At 32.8% G+C, this 14,057-nt stretch overlaps 1 protein-coding gene and 1 long non-coding RNA gene across 6 annotated transcripts in view; one reads left to right on the forward strand and one right to left on the reverse strand.

Moving 5' to 3' along the window:
- Positions 1-14,057, reverse strand: part of LOC120775084 — a 186,141-nt gene that overhangs the window by 110,772 nt on the left and 61,312 nt on the right. The window contains exon 3 of the long non-coding RNA XR_005705290.1: positions 6,139-6,180. This is a non-coding gene — a long non-coding RNA (uncharacterized LOC120775084). The remainder of the gene's footprint in view (positions 1-6,138; positions 6,181-14,057) is intronic.
- Positions 1-14,057, forward strand: part of LOC120775080 (mucin-5AC) — a 134,907-nt gene that overhangs the window by 77,200 nt on the left and 43,650 nt on the right. The window lies entirely within an intron of this gene.

Raw genomic sequence — 14,057 nt, forward strand, 5'->3', positions numbered from 1 at the left:
AATGTGAGAAGATATTTGAAATCGGTCAAGCAGGTTCTGAGATATGTGATTTTACCAAAAAGTAGGCGGTGTCAAGCAAGTCGCGAAATCAATTTTACGAAAATATTTCTGCGGTTTTCGGCTTTCGAGCTACAGTCGTCAGTAATTTTAAGAAAAACACACTTCAAGTTTTGTTTTAACCTTCCAGAACCGAGAACCATTTGCTAATTACACTGTTTTCTGAACTTTGTGATGATTTTCGTTTATGTTGGAGTATCCTCATTAACAATAGCTGTCTTTGACTTGTCATTCCTCTACTCGCTTCTGCTCTTTTGTCAAAAAAATATATTTTTTATAACCTGTGAGGAAGCAAGATTAATAATAGGTTCTACACAAAAATTATGTAACTTGTGCAAGACTGATATTAGGTTGAGCTAGACAAGAACCCAGACACATGCTATTTGCAATTTGGACCGAACCAAAGGATCATATAAGCGATTATTATTTTTGTTTGACTTAAACAATATGAGATATGTACTATATTATCCTAAGCACTGTTGCTCATGGCCTTGGGGTGTAATGTGGCTTTAAAAATACATATGCTGGACACTCATCTGGATTTCGTTCAGACAAATTTGGGTGCTATGAGTGCGAAGACAGGGAGGAGATCCATCAGGGCATATTTTTAATGGAGAAACATTATCAAGGGAAGTGGAGAGCAGGTAACTTGAAAATACTTATATGTTAAGCGATAATTTATTTAAATGTTGCTATTGTTTGTATTTTTTAATAAAATATATATTTTTGACATCAGAAGTAAACCTGTGTATTCTCTTTATTGTTTAGTGGCCCTAGCTTTTAACCTTACATTAGAAAGTAGTAAGCATTAAACATCATTTTTACACCCGAACTTCTCACACCGCTCCGGTATGATAACGCACTAAATCACGACAAGTTAATTCAATAATACTTTCTAATAATTTTTATGATCACATAGCAAACTTGGAGCAATTTTAAGAGCTTTGTAATAAACTTTGAGAATTCTAATTGAATTTTCACTCACCTTTTTTCACTTTCCACAAAGTTTTTCAATATTTTTGCATAAATCGTAAACTCTACTTCGGCTTCTCTTACGCAGTGACGGCAAGTACTAAAAGCGATTTAAATTTCAAATAAATTTGCTGCACTCACACTCGTCGCCGCCACCACAATGCACTGGCAAAATGGCTGCCGTGCACAAATCTTGGCAAACAACTTTGAAGAAAATAAAAAAATAATTTATGCTAACTTTCCTAAAAATTCTTAACTCACAGCAACTCATTAAAAGGCGAAAATTTTGCGAAGCCAAAACAGAATTCTTGCAGCTCTGCGCGCGCATTAATTTGGGAAAACGGGCGCTTTTCCATATAAATATATACTTTTTTGGCATTTTTCCTCATAATACTTTTCTAAGTAGCGATTAATTTTTTATTTCGAGTTAAGAAAAAAAAACTCAAAACTTGATTTGTTTTCGATAAAATGGGAAAATAAAAAATTCATTTGAATTTAAATCGACTTTAAATGAGACCAGAATAGCCCTGTAATGGCAACAACAACAACAAATAACAAGCGCTGACTAAGTACAATGCGACATGCGACAACAACAGCAACAATACATCACCAACTTTATCACTTTGAATTTTGAGTAAAGCAAAACTTTTCACTTTGACTTTGCTGAATTTGCGGCGCAATCACCTCGAAGCGACTACCCGAAACACACGCACACATACATACGTGTGGCCAACAGAATCGGCCACCCTTAGCGCTTACTGTACCAACATTTTGCAGCTATTATTGCTTTTGTTGCTGTCATTGCTGTGAAAACTTTATCGTTTGTGTGCACAATATTTATGCATATGCCAGAAACATGTCGACAACAACAACAACAACGACAACAACATTTTCACATTTTTGTATAAAAGAAAAGCAATAAAATACAGCAATACAATGAGAGCATCAACACCAATAATGACAGGCGACACACACATACACACTTATATACAAATACATATTTCATATATAAATATATGTATATATTTATACTATATATTTATGTTGATATATATATTTGTAAGTATTCACATGTGCATCGTAGCAGACAGACAATTCCACTTATATGCCTTCGCCCAAATGTAAGCCAACACGACACTGTTTTCAATTTATTGCCACTTGTTTTTATTGTTATCACAGTTACTGCGGCTGTCGTCGAACATTCGGCTTTACGTAAAACCTTCCTTGTAAAATTGAAACATTTTGCTGGCACCTTGTTAAATCATATATGAATATCCGGCTTTAAAAGCACTCTAAATTGACTCTGAACACTCACTCTCAGTGACGGAGTACTAGCGATTGTTTCAAAACAAGCGAAATATGCACATACATACATGTGGAAGATTAACAGTATTAAAAGAAACTGACATTTCTAAAAACTCCAAAAAGTATCAGAATTTTCCATTTATAGTATATTTGCTATAGAAGGCAGTACTTTAAATAGCGTCCAGTTATCAATATTTGTAATCCATTCAAGGTTGATTGGTTCAATATCGAAAAGGTGTGTTTGGTTTTAGATACAAGATTGACGCTTAGTCTTTAATTCTATAATTTAAACATATTGAATAGTCGAAAAAGTTTTTTGGAATTTTGTCAACAGATGTCGTTGCAGTCGTATATATCCAGTCCAATCACATTGTGTAATATATGATTTGAAGTATGATTAGAAATACGAAAAGAGTTTTTCGACTACCCAATATTTTGGATAATGTAGGGTAGAGTAGAGGAAATAGATACTCGTAGGTCATTAGATCATCAGGTATTAAGTTGAAATATTTAGTTGACACATAAAAGTAAGCAGAAAAGAGTTGAGAAGGGATATATAGGTATATAAGTTTGATCAAGTACTCTTAACATATACCACATATCGACAAAAATCGATCATAATTATCAATTGTTAGATATTCATAACTTATTCGAATATTCGAGTTTGATAAGTATTATTGAGTATCGCTGCAATCGAAGGTACATGAATATATAAAAGATTTCAGACCTCGCTTGGAATTATGAATCGAAAACTTACTCACTTCACTCTAGAAATCTTTACGAAAAAACTTGTTCGAGAAAATGTAGTAGCCGTAGCTGAGAGTCTACACGAAGAGTGTGGAAAGTCGATTCGACGCTGTTCGCAGCAACTCAGACCTTCGTATGGAATGACTTGGCGCATTTTACGTCGAGATCTTAAATTGAAACCGTACAAAATGCAGCTTCTGTAAGAACTGAAGCCGCTCGACCTTCACAACCAACATCGTTTCGCTCTATGGGCTCTTATAAAGTTTAAAGAAGATCCGACGTTTTCGAGCCGTTGATACCCATTTCTTGCTCAACTGGTATGTAAACAAGCAAAATTGCCGCATTTGAGACTAAGAGCAACCTGAAGAGATTCAAGAGCAGACAGTTCATGCACCGGTGGAATCATCGGTCCATATTTCTTCAAAAATGATGCCGGTGAGAACGTAACCGTCAATGGCGACCATTATCGCGCCATGACAACCGACTATTTGATGCCAGAAATTGAAGCTCAGTGACATTTAGTGTCAACAATACGGCGCCACTTCCCACACCTCACATTAATCAATGGATTTATTTACAAATTTTTGGCCGGTCGGTTGTCCACCAAGATCGTGTGGTATGAGACTGTTAGACTTTTTCCTGTGTGAATATGTATAGTCTATGCCAACTATCCCGCCACGATTCAGGCCTAGGAACAAAACATCACGCGTGTCACTCGCCAGTTTCTAGTTGAATTGCTCGAAGGATTCACCGAAATATGGACTCAATGTATGGACAGTCTGAGACGTAGCCAACAAGAGATAATCTCCAAAAAAATAATTGACAAACAATTTTTTTTCGAATGATAACAAACATTCCCCATTAATTTTGAAGTTTCAGTGTTTTCTGTGTTCAGTAGAAACCTGAAAATGGATCACCTTTGACAAATGAAATATAAAGTGTCTCCGCGTATTGGACATCTTTTGTTTCAATATCGGAAAGGAACATTCCCCTAAACTCTTCTAGATGTATTATATTCTTTCTTGCGTACTCTCAACATCTGGTGAGAATTTTTTCTTTCGGCATATACACAATTACGAAGAAAGTACAACTTGCGAGATTTGTCTATTTTGAGGAAATACGTATATCCAAGTTTCATATACATACGTTCGGTATAACTCTTTTAATAGTTACTTTGATAATCATTTTCATTTTTTAGCTAATTTTTAAGCCATACGACTTATTTAGGTTGACGCTATTTTTTCAAAAATCGAGATTTTGACAACTACTTCGATCATTATCTGTATTCATCTAAAATAAAACTAATTCTCTTGATTGTTGGACTTGTTTTAAACAGAAAAGTCTTACTCACTGGCAGACACCTGTTTTTAGAGATCCACGTGGAGATCGGCTTTGAAATCCAACTAATTCAAAATTTGGAAAAATCAATCAAATATTATAATAATGTAGGCTAAATTCACATTTTTTTTATATTAATATATAAAATATCTCTTCAAACAAAATTCACAAAAAAATTGCGTTTTTCTGGCTTGCAAGTATATGTACTTACAAATATAACACCTTAAGATGCTTAAGTACTTTAGTACTTTCCACCACATACATAAGTGCTACAATAAGCATCAAATATTCCTCCACAAAATCATTTACGATAACAATAAAAACTTACAACAACAAAACTGTCTAAAATGTCAAAGTTAGAGCTAGCAGCGTCAGCCAGTTGCTGCCATTGAAGCGTTTGCGACAAGAAAACAGTTCCTTGCCAAATACCTTGAAACAAACTTAACAAGGTCACACAGGCTACAAAGAAACTGCACGTGCAATAACAGTAAATAGCATTGTAGCAACGAATTTTGTTGTTCGTGTTTATTAAGTTCGCTTGTTTTGATGTTCGTGAGACGTGAAATTTCGGCTTATGCGTTTATGTATGTGTGCAGATATACCTGTGTATGCATGTAGGGAATAGAGATGCTCGCGACTCGGAACACAATTTCAATTTTCAATTTATGACAATGCCACGAGTGTTATCTGCCAGACAATTGAAAATGTTGAACGCTAGAGTAAAAGTGATATGGTGAGAGTGATTGAAAATAGGTTTACAAATGGAATATGCTGGGAATATGTGCTTGCATATTCTAGCAAAAAAATATTTGTAATCATATTTACGTAAATGAAATGGATAATATAAAATAATTTTTTTCGCCATAGTGAAACATTTCTACTTTTGATTTTATTTCTACATCATATTTTTCGTACTTGTAAATATAGTATAACCTCTGTTAAATGCCTCTGGAAAAATTCAAAAAAAAAGATAATGCAACAAAAAAAATCGATCTCTCGAAAATTTCACAATGAGGCGATGCCCTAAACTGACATACTGTAACAACTTGTGCGAATAGTAAAAATGTATTACCAAAAAAAATTAATGGTTTGGTTTTCATTAGAAAATTGTGTACATTTTTGGTCGAATAGATACGATAATAATTCAAAGGTCATTGTTGAGAGGCAGTTAAATCCTCAAAAATGCACTGTTTGATGTGCTCTACGGCAGAGGGAATCATTAGGCCAAGTTTCTTTAAAAACGAAGCCAGCCATAATGTTAAATTCAGTGGAGAACACTATAGAGCTTGAAAGATAATTAATTTTTTTTTCGTACTTGAATTAGAGCATGTTGATTTGGACGACTTTAGGTACCAATATGTCGGCGCTTTATGCCACATAGTCAGCGAAGCAATCAATTTATTGAAGGAAACTTTTGGTGAGCGCATTATCTCGCATCGTGGGTCTGTGGCGTGGACTGCAAGATCATGCGGTTTTATTGGAAACAGCCTGTAGAGCTAGGGTGCCCAACCTCAGTATTTTCGTCTTTGTTTTTATATTAATTATTTCATATGGACTTAAACCTTAGCCCTTAATGTCTTCATCGTAATAACTCATTTATGGATTTTATTTTTTTTTACATTTGTTATTATAAGGTATTAACATTAAACAATAAACAAATAAACGATTCAAAAATAAGATAAAAGTATAAAGTTAACTCAAAGTAATAACTTAACTCACCGTTATGATCACTGTATATGATGCGTGTAGGAAGCAAGTATACTGGAATTTAAAAAAAATTAAAAAGTAAATTATACATATTAGATGTTTTGTCTATATCTTTGAAAAGGGTTTTTTTAATTAAATATTAAAATAATTTTACAGAAAAAATTTTTGTGCACAAAACATTTATAAAATTTAAATTTATATTTCAAAAAAAAAACATATTAAAAATATGAAAGTTTTATAATTAAAAAAATAGAAAATTTTTTATAAAATAAAATAAAAATATTTTTTAATATAAAAAATTAATATCAAAAAAATTTTAAAAATTTTATAATTTAAAAAAAATTAAAAATATTTACAAAAATTAAACAGATTTTATGAAATAAAAATTAAATATCAAACAAAAATCACAAAATTAATAATAATTATTATTTTAAAATAAGTTTTCACAATATTCAAATTTTTCGTTTCTAAAATTTCCCTCTTAATTATTTTTTTTCTGCCTTAGCTTATGAAGCTAAATAATACTATTCAAAAATAGTTTATTAAGCAAAAAAAAATATCGTTTACAACCACAAATAATTCTTCCAAAATATTAAAATTACAAAAGCAATCAACAACTGAGCACATTTAATCGTTATTTGTTATATAAAAACGCTTATTGTATTCTTCACTTAGTAATTTCTTTCATTCTCCACATGTCCTCCGCCTATTCCCACAACACCTGCTGAGAATATAAGAAAATTAATGCACGTTATATCTGCACTTAGCGACACCTGACTTTTCCCAAGGGCACATTAGCTCACTTATTACTTATACACGCGTGTGTGTGCGCTTTTTGGCATTTTATTGCGCATATTTCGCAACGGAAAAAATTTCATTACTTTGCGCGCCCCCAACACACAACCACACACCCGCTCAAGTGTATTGAAATTTACGCCGCGACATTTTTCTATTATTCAATTTCCATTTAAATTTATTTCACACACAGCCACACTCGCTCAAGCAGAGACGTGTGTGTGCTCCCACGCGCTTGCGTATTTTGCATATTTTACACTTTTTAATATGATTTTTATGCACACCTGTCAATTTTTCCACTTTGCCGGCGCCGTTGTAGCTTTTCCTGTTGTTGCCGCTGTCTTTGCGCGATTCATTGACTCACTGTGGAGGCAGTGAAGTGCGAAGTGCACTAACAATGGAAAGGAAAACGAGCCAAAGGTGCGACACAGTCTAGTGATTTATGATAATCATAACATAAATGCGGTGTCACAAGTCACAAAAGAGCATGGCACTATATTGCGTTGCTGTCTTCTGTGCGCATAATACAACTACCCATACAGATACAGTTATATAAATGATAATGCGCGTCAATTGTTGCGCTCTGCAAACATTTTAATAATAAAATTTTAACACGCTGTCAGCAGTAAATTTGTACGTACATTATGTTTACGATGCAAATGTGTGCGCAAATGCTTTTAAGTGTAATGCGGATTTGTGTAGCACATAAATAATAGCTGACTTCACATTTCGGCTGTCATGGCGTATACGCAACTTTTTGCTTTGTTAATGAATATGCGAAAAATGCATGAATTATATTCAATATTTGATTGACAAATATTTTGTGCATAAATTAAAAATGCCAATAAATACAGTTATTTTGTTGCAATATTCATTTACTCATTACCGTTGGTTAATTTGCTTACATAGACATGCCTTTGTGTGTGCCTCCAGTTAAGTTTTTGCTTATTTTCACAAAATAAATATAAATTAAGAGGCACTTAGACAGTGCACAAATCATAAAACACAAAACCAAGAAAAAAATTTTAAGTATTTTTGCTATAATATTATTCACAGAAGCATTTTTTTTATAGCAAAGAAGGGTATAAAAATGTTTATCTTGATTTTGATCGCTCGGTTTGTATGGCATCTATACGCTTTAGTGGTCCGATCTGAGCAATATATTTGGATATTGTAGCACTATCTTAAACAATAATCTGTTGAAAATTTCGTAACGATATTTTGTCAAATCAAAAAGTTTTTTATACTTAACTTAATTTTCATCATTCAGTTTGAATGACAGCTATATGCTATAGTAATCCGATACGAATAATTTTTTCACATACGGCCCTGCTTTTTTAAATAATAACTTAAGCCAAATATCGTGAATACACCTCTTAAAATAAATAAGTTTTCCATACAATCGCATATTTTGATCGGTCAGTTTGCAATGGAGCATCTAACGTTAAGTCCTCATTTTCGTTATTTGAAAACATATAATTCTATTTCGATCATATTTAGAATACAATTTACATAGGTTAAGTATCCTATTTGTGTTAAGTTCACGTTCGACATTTTCATTGAAATTTACGTATTATTTAAAGAAAAATCTGATGGAGTAGAATGTTGAAACCGGTTTTAAGTAGGGACGCTACAAAAGTAGAACGATAGGGACTTCAAACGACGCCATATTTTTGCCCCTCTTTTGACATTTCTCTTCAGTAAAGTTTGTCATTTCATCATGGAAAGATACCAGATCCAACAACGAATCGAAGTTATTAAAATATACTATCGAAATTCGGAGTCAGTGGCCAATTTATAGTCGTCGTAATCGTCCTGTCAAATCAACAATTGAGCGTCTAGTGGAAAAATTTGAATCTACAGTGACAGTAAAAAATTTGTTCGTGCCAGTGAGATAAAGAAATGCTCGTAGTGTCGAGCATTTTGCTGCCGCTAGCGCTGAGGAAGACCCAAATCAATTTCTCACACGTCGTTCTCAAGCGGTGGGCATCTCTGTGACGTCGTTGTGACGAATTTTGTTAAAAGATCTTGGCCTACATCATTACAAGATCAAACTGAAGCCGCTTGATCGCCATAATTGGCGGATACTCGTGAATTGGGCTGAGAAACAACTTGAAAATGATCCGGATTTTCATCGAAAAATCATCTTCATCATCATTTCTGTCTGAATGGCTTTGTCAATAAGCAAAATATGTGTTATTGGTTAGGCAGCAATCCATATGTACTCCTTGAGTCACCATTGCATCCCGGTTTGGTACGATTTACAGGCCGGTGGTGTCATTGGGCCGTACTTCTTCCATGATGATCAAGACCGTATTCCATGAATGGAAATCGCTACCACTCAATGATAACCGAATATTTTTGGTCCTAATTGGATGATATGGACTTGGACAAAATGTGGTTCCAACAGGAAGGCGCCACAAGCCACACAGCGAATATCACAATCGATTTGTTGAAAACCAAGTTTGGCGAACGTGTTAGCTCACGAAATGGAACAGTCAATTGGCCGCTCGGTCGTATGATTTAACGCCGTTAGACTATTTCTTGTGAAGCTACGTTAAGTCTATGGTCTATGCCATCAAGCCAGCGACTATTGATGAACTTCGAACAAAAATCGATCTTGAAATTGGAGCAGAATCGGCCGATTTATGCTTGAAAACCGTCGAAAATTGGGTTAAGTCTCTGGACTTCTGCAAGCGTGCCATGATAGTCATGTAAAAGAAATCGAGTTCCATACATAATGGCATCGAATGTACTTTCCCAGGAATAAAGAATGTTATTGATATCCCAAACCATTTTTGTTTTATTTGTCTGTGTAGCTATTGAAAAGATGGCTTCACACCTTTTTTCACATTTCCTATAATTTTTTATTATTTTGCACTAAAAGTAATCACGAAATTTGGTGTTAACGTACCTTCTTATGGCCGAAATACATGTTTTAAGTATCACTAAATCTCATAATACTCCTGAATTATTATAAAAGGAAAATATGGCTTGTATAAAATACAAAGTTTTGCTAAAGAATAACAAATTATGCATACTCTTTACTTGCAAAACTATTTATCTATATTTGTAGCTTTATAGCAAGTCTCTTTGTATGTGTTTAACTTTCCATAATTTTTTCCTCCGATTACTTGCTAATTATTCATTTTAAATATCACAGAGAATCATTTATACCATTTTCCATTTATTTTATTAACAGAAAAACAGATTATTTATTTATTTAAGAGAAGAGTCATTGCAAATAGTCACTATATTTGTAAAAACAAACAAACTGCTGCTTCCAGGTAAAAACTATAAATGAGATAACAATAATTTTGTAAATAAAACACGAATGGAAATGCAAACAAATATTGCCGTGTACGCAAACTCAGCACAAATGGAAAGTTTGGCAAAAAATTTACATGAAGTCAAATGCATTTTCTGATTTACGCGATTAACCGTGTTAATAAATACTGTTATTTGTGTTTAAAATAAATGTAATTTCCATATTTATTGCCATTTAAATGCGAAGAGCAGAATAAAAATGAAAATTAAAAATAAAGCGAGTATTTTCTTTCATTTTACACGGAAATAAATGTTGGGCAATGCATGCAAAATACCAAAGTGTCCTTTGTTCAAGCGAAAAAACACGGAAATGCGTGAATTGATTGCTAAATATGTTGATACAGCAAGCCGCCAATATTACATAATCATATATGTATATTTGCTAAAGACTTTACAATAAAAAATGTTTTCAATTTGTTGTTGTAGCGGCAAACGAATTTGCAATTACTTAAATGGTTGAATACAATACGCGGATATAAGCTGATACCACCATTAATCGCCAAGTGATTGCATTGACTGGGTTGAAATAAACCAAGCTTTAGGCACATAATTATGTAATTACTTAAAGGGTATTAATTTTTGATATACGAGTAATATTGAAGTTTCACCACCTTTGTAAATAAATTACATTTTGAATATGATATTACGAATTTATTTCCTTGGTAACTGTGAATTAAGATTGCCTCGATGAGTAGCTTTTCACATATGCTGACTGAGATCGGGTAACAGATCGACAAATATTGTCATTTTACACGATAGCGTTCATAATTTTATGTAAAAAATAATACAAATGTGTAATAAGAGGCGATTGCCATACAAACAGCTGTATAGATAGACAAAATTATTATTTTCTTACCATAAATCAAAAAAAAATAATAATAATCAGAAGTCATCTCCAAATAGACTTTTATGTCTTAAAATTTAATTTTTGTCTTCAGAACTAAAAATAATTGCTTCAACTGACAATGAAACTACTAGCAATTGAACCATTATTTTTATCTAAGCAACATTTTTTAGGCGATGAACGTGATACATGGACTAAATTTATTAAATTTTAAAGGCTTTTGAAAGGTTTCAAAAATTTCGAAAAACATCTCATTAAAGACCCATAAAATACAAAAAATTCTGATTGTTTGAGTTATAAGTAAGAAAAGTTTAATTAAACTTAAACTATCTTTCAAATATACCAGTTAAGTGGTGCAACGGAACGTATGAGTAATATTCAGTTACGCTAGATGTACAACATGGCGTATACGTAACATTCTAAGAAGCACTGTGAGCTACTCGAAGTCTTGGATGCACTTAATAAATATTTCAGTTTCATTTAAGATATTGCAAAAACAAAACTAAAGACGCTTTCATTAAGTAATGATAAACAAGAGCTTCTTGGTCTTACTAGGTTCACGCGTTTCGTTGGAAGCTCAAATTGAAATTCTGAGAAAATTTCTTACGGCAAACGTTTGTTCCAGAAACTGCTAATATTGTGATTACAATAAAGTATTTACCTAAAAACAAGGAATAATAAATTCTAAACGAAAAAATTAAAGAACACATCAGTGATGGTAAACTTTTCTAACTTAGTGAATACGAAAACAAAAATAACAGCCGTCTTGAAAGTACAAACAATATTGATAAAGCAGGTATATTAAGTTTGGCTTATATCCAGAAAAAGTGTAGCTAGCAAAGGCACTATTGGTCCGTTCAAAACTCGAGATGTAGCCTTTACTTCCGAAAATGGTGATCACCAAGGGCTAAAAATTCCAGACTCTTTATTCCCCGATGCAATATAAATAGCAACAATTCATATAGCGCGTAAGAATAATAGCTAAGAACAAATTTTTTTAGACCAATCCCTTAAAAAAGAGCTTTCAGTTCGGTAGATCTTGTAAGATAACACTGTTAGATTACTGTTTCAAGGCTTCATTAATTCAATAGTTCATTATCATAAGTTGGAAACTTGTTTTCAATAATTTTAATTCAATGTATTTAAGTCTAGTCTTGTCTTAATTGAGCCTTATCTACTGTATTATCTTCCACTTGGTTTTCATCTATTCAGCGCAACTTGTTTAAAATACATATAAGGTTATTTCTTGATCATTACCAGCAGGCATGGTATTAACTTCGTTTTCAATACATCAACAAAGGTTCCTTGTTTTACCACTTCGTCTGCCAAAAAGGTTTTGTGACCGGAAACCCAATTAAACACAAATCCAGTTGCCTGCCAAATCTCTTAAAGCCTTCCAGCAATTTTTGACCAAGCTGGAATTAATCTGTTGTGCCGACAAGGCCAGAATGCGGATTGGTTATCCGTGTATATAGTTGCTTTCTGCATCCTAGGTAGTTATTCAATAGTACTTTACAAGACTTCTCTGTACTTATCTCCATTTGAAAAATGCTTTTTGAGTTGGTTAGACGGTCCGCCCCCCCTACTCCGCAGTTCATTTTGGACTCGTCGGTATAGATAGAGACAGCATCTTCCTCCCCTACTAAACCTCTTCTCCATTCACGTCTAGAGGAGAACCCAGAGTAATATACACTCACTAAATCGCTTCAATTTTATTTTGGTAATGATTTAAAGTGATTCAAAAGACATTTATACAAAACATGTCTTTTTACGGAAGTCCTTTAGGCCTAACTAATATTTTTAATTTCATATAAAAACCTTATAAGCTGCCCTATAGATATATTAAAATAATTTATTAAAAATTTCGTAGCAAAATGGATAAAGTTTCAGTGAAAAACGCATAAATATTTAGAGGTTAATATAACTGTTTATTATGAGCGGCAGACACATGGCCGCATAATTAAATTAAAAATTGAAGCCACATGCTGCCTTCATTGAGTTCTTTAACACTCGCGAAAATTCTGCATAACGATCAGAAGCACAAAAGGTAATACGTTTTACAAATTTTTACAAGTACAGAATAATCCAGATATTAAGAATATAATGCAAAATATGCTATATATACATATATTGTGACAAAAGCTTACGAAAATGTTAATTGAATTCCCCGAGTAAATGATGAGTAATGATGAAAAAAATTATTTGGCAAAAGAGCTCGACATCTCTCGCGAGTACGTTGAAATGAGTTTAATGGATATTCTGGGTAGGAAACGCGTTCTGGCTCGACTCGTCCCGATAAAGCTGAATTTTTTTTTCAAAAAAATATTTTTATTATTCTTTAAAAAAATAAAAATAGGGATAAATATGAATGTATGTATAATGAGAGACACATAAGAAGTAGTATCTAAAATAAAAGTTATAATTCATCATATAAAAATATCTTCTTTATAACTTTTTACTGAATAATTTGTTGTATTTTCCATGTATATTAATTTGTAAAAAATATTTCGTACTAAATTCGTATTTCGATTTCTCTTTCAGGTAAGTTATATGGTCACATATCCAAACCCCCCTTCTGGTTAATATGCAGTAAGTACGATTAAGAAATATTTGGCACTAATGAAGTCAAACTCACAGTACCATAGACATGATAGATGCCAGAATACTTTGAAAATATGTGATAGAAATTTAACGCTACATTTATAAAAATTTAAAAAACTGTTGTTTCGAAGTCTCACCTAAAAACTGAAACTTAAACATAAACTTAAATTTAATACGAACTTTTAGTTTTCCTATGGGATTGCAAGTTTTCATGCTAATCGCACAAACTGGTAGCAATCAAAGTCAAAGAAGAAAGTCACTTCAAAAGACTAATGTAAAAATAACTTCTAGAAGGATACCTAAAACGGAGGTTTCTGGAATTTGTTTTAACAAAATCATCGCAAGGAATGTTGTAAGAACTTTT

Source organism: Bactrocera tryoni, chromosome 4 (assembly GCF_016617805.1).
Source record: "Bactrocera tryoni isolate S06 chromosome 4, CSIRO_BtryS06_freeze2, whole genome shotgun sequence".
Taxonomy (NCBI): Eukaryota; Metazoa; Arthropoda; class Insecta; order Diptera; family Tephritidae; genus Bactrocera; species Bactrocera tryoni.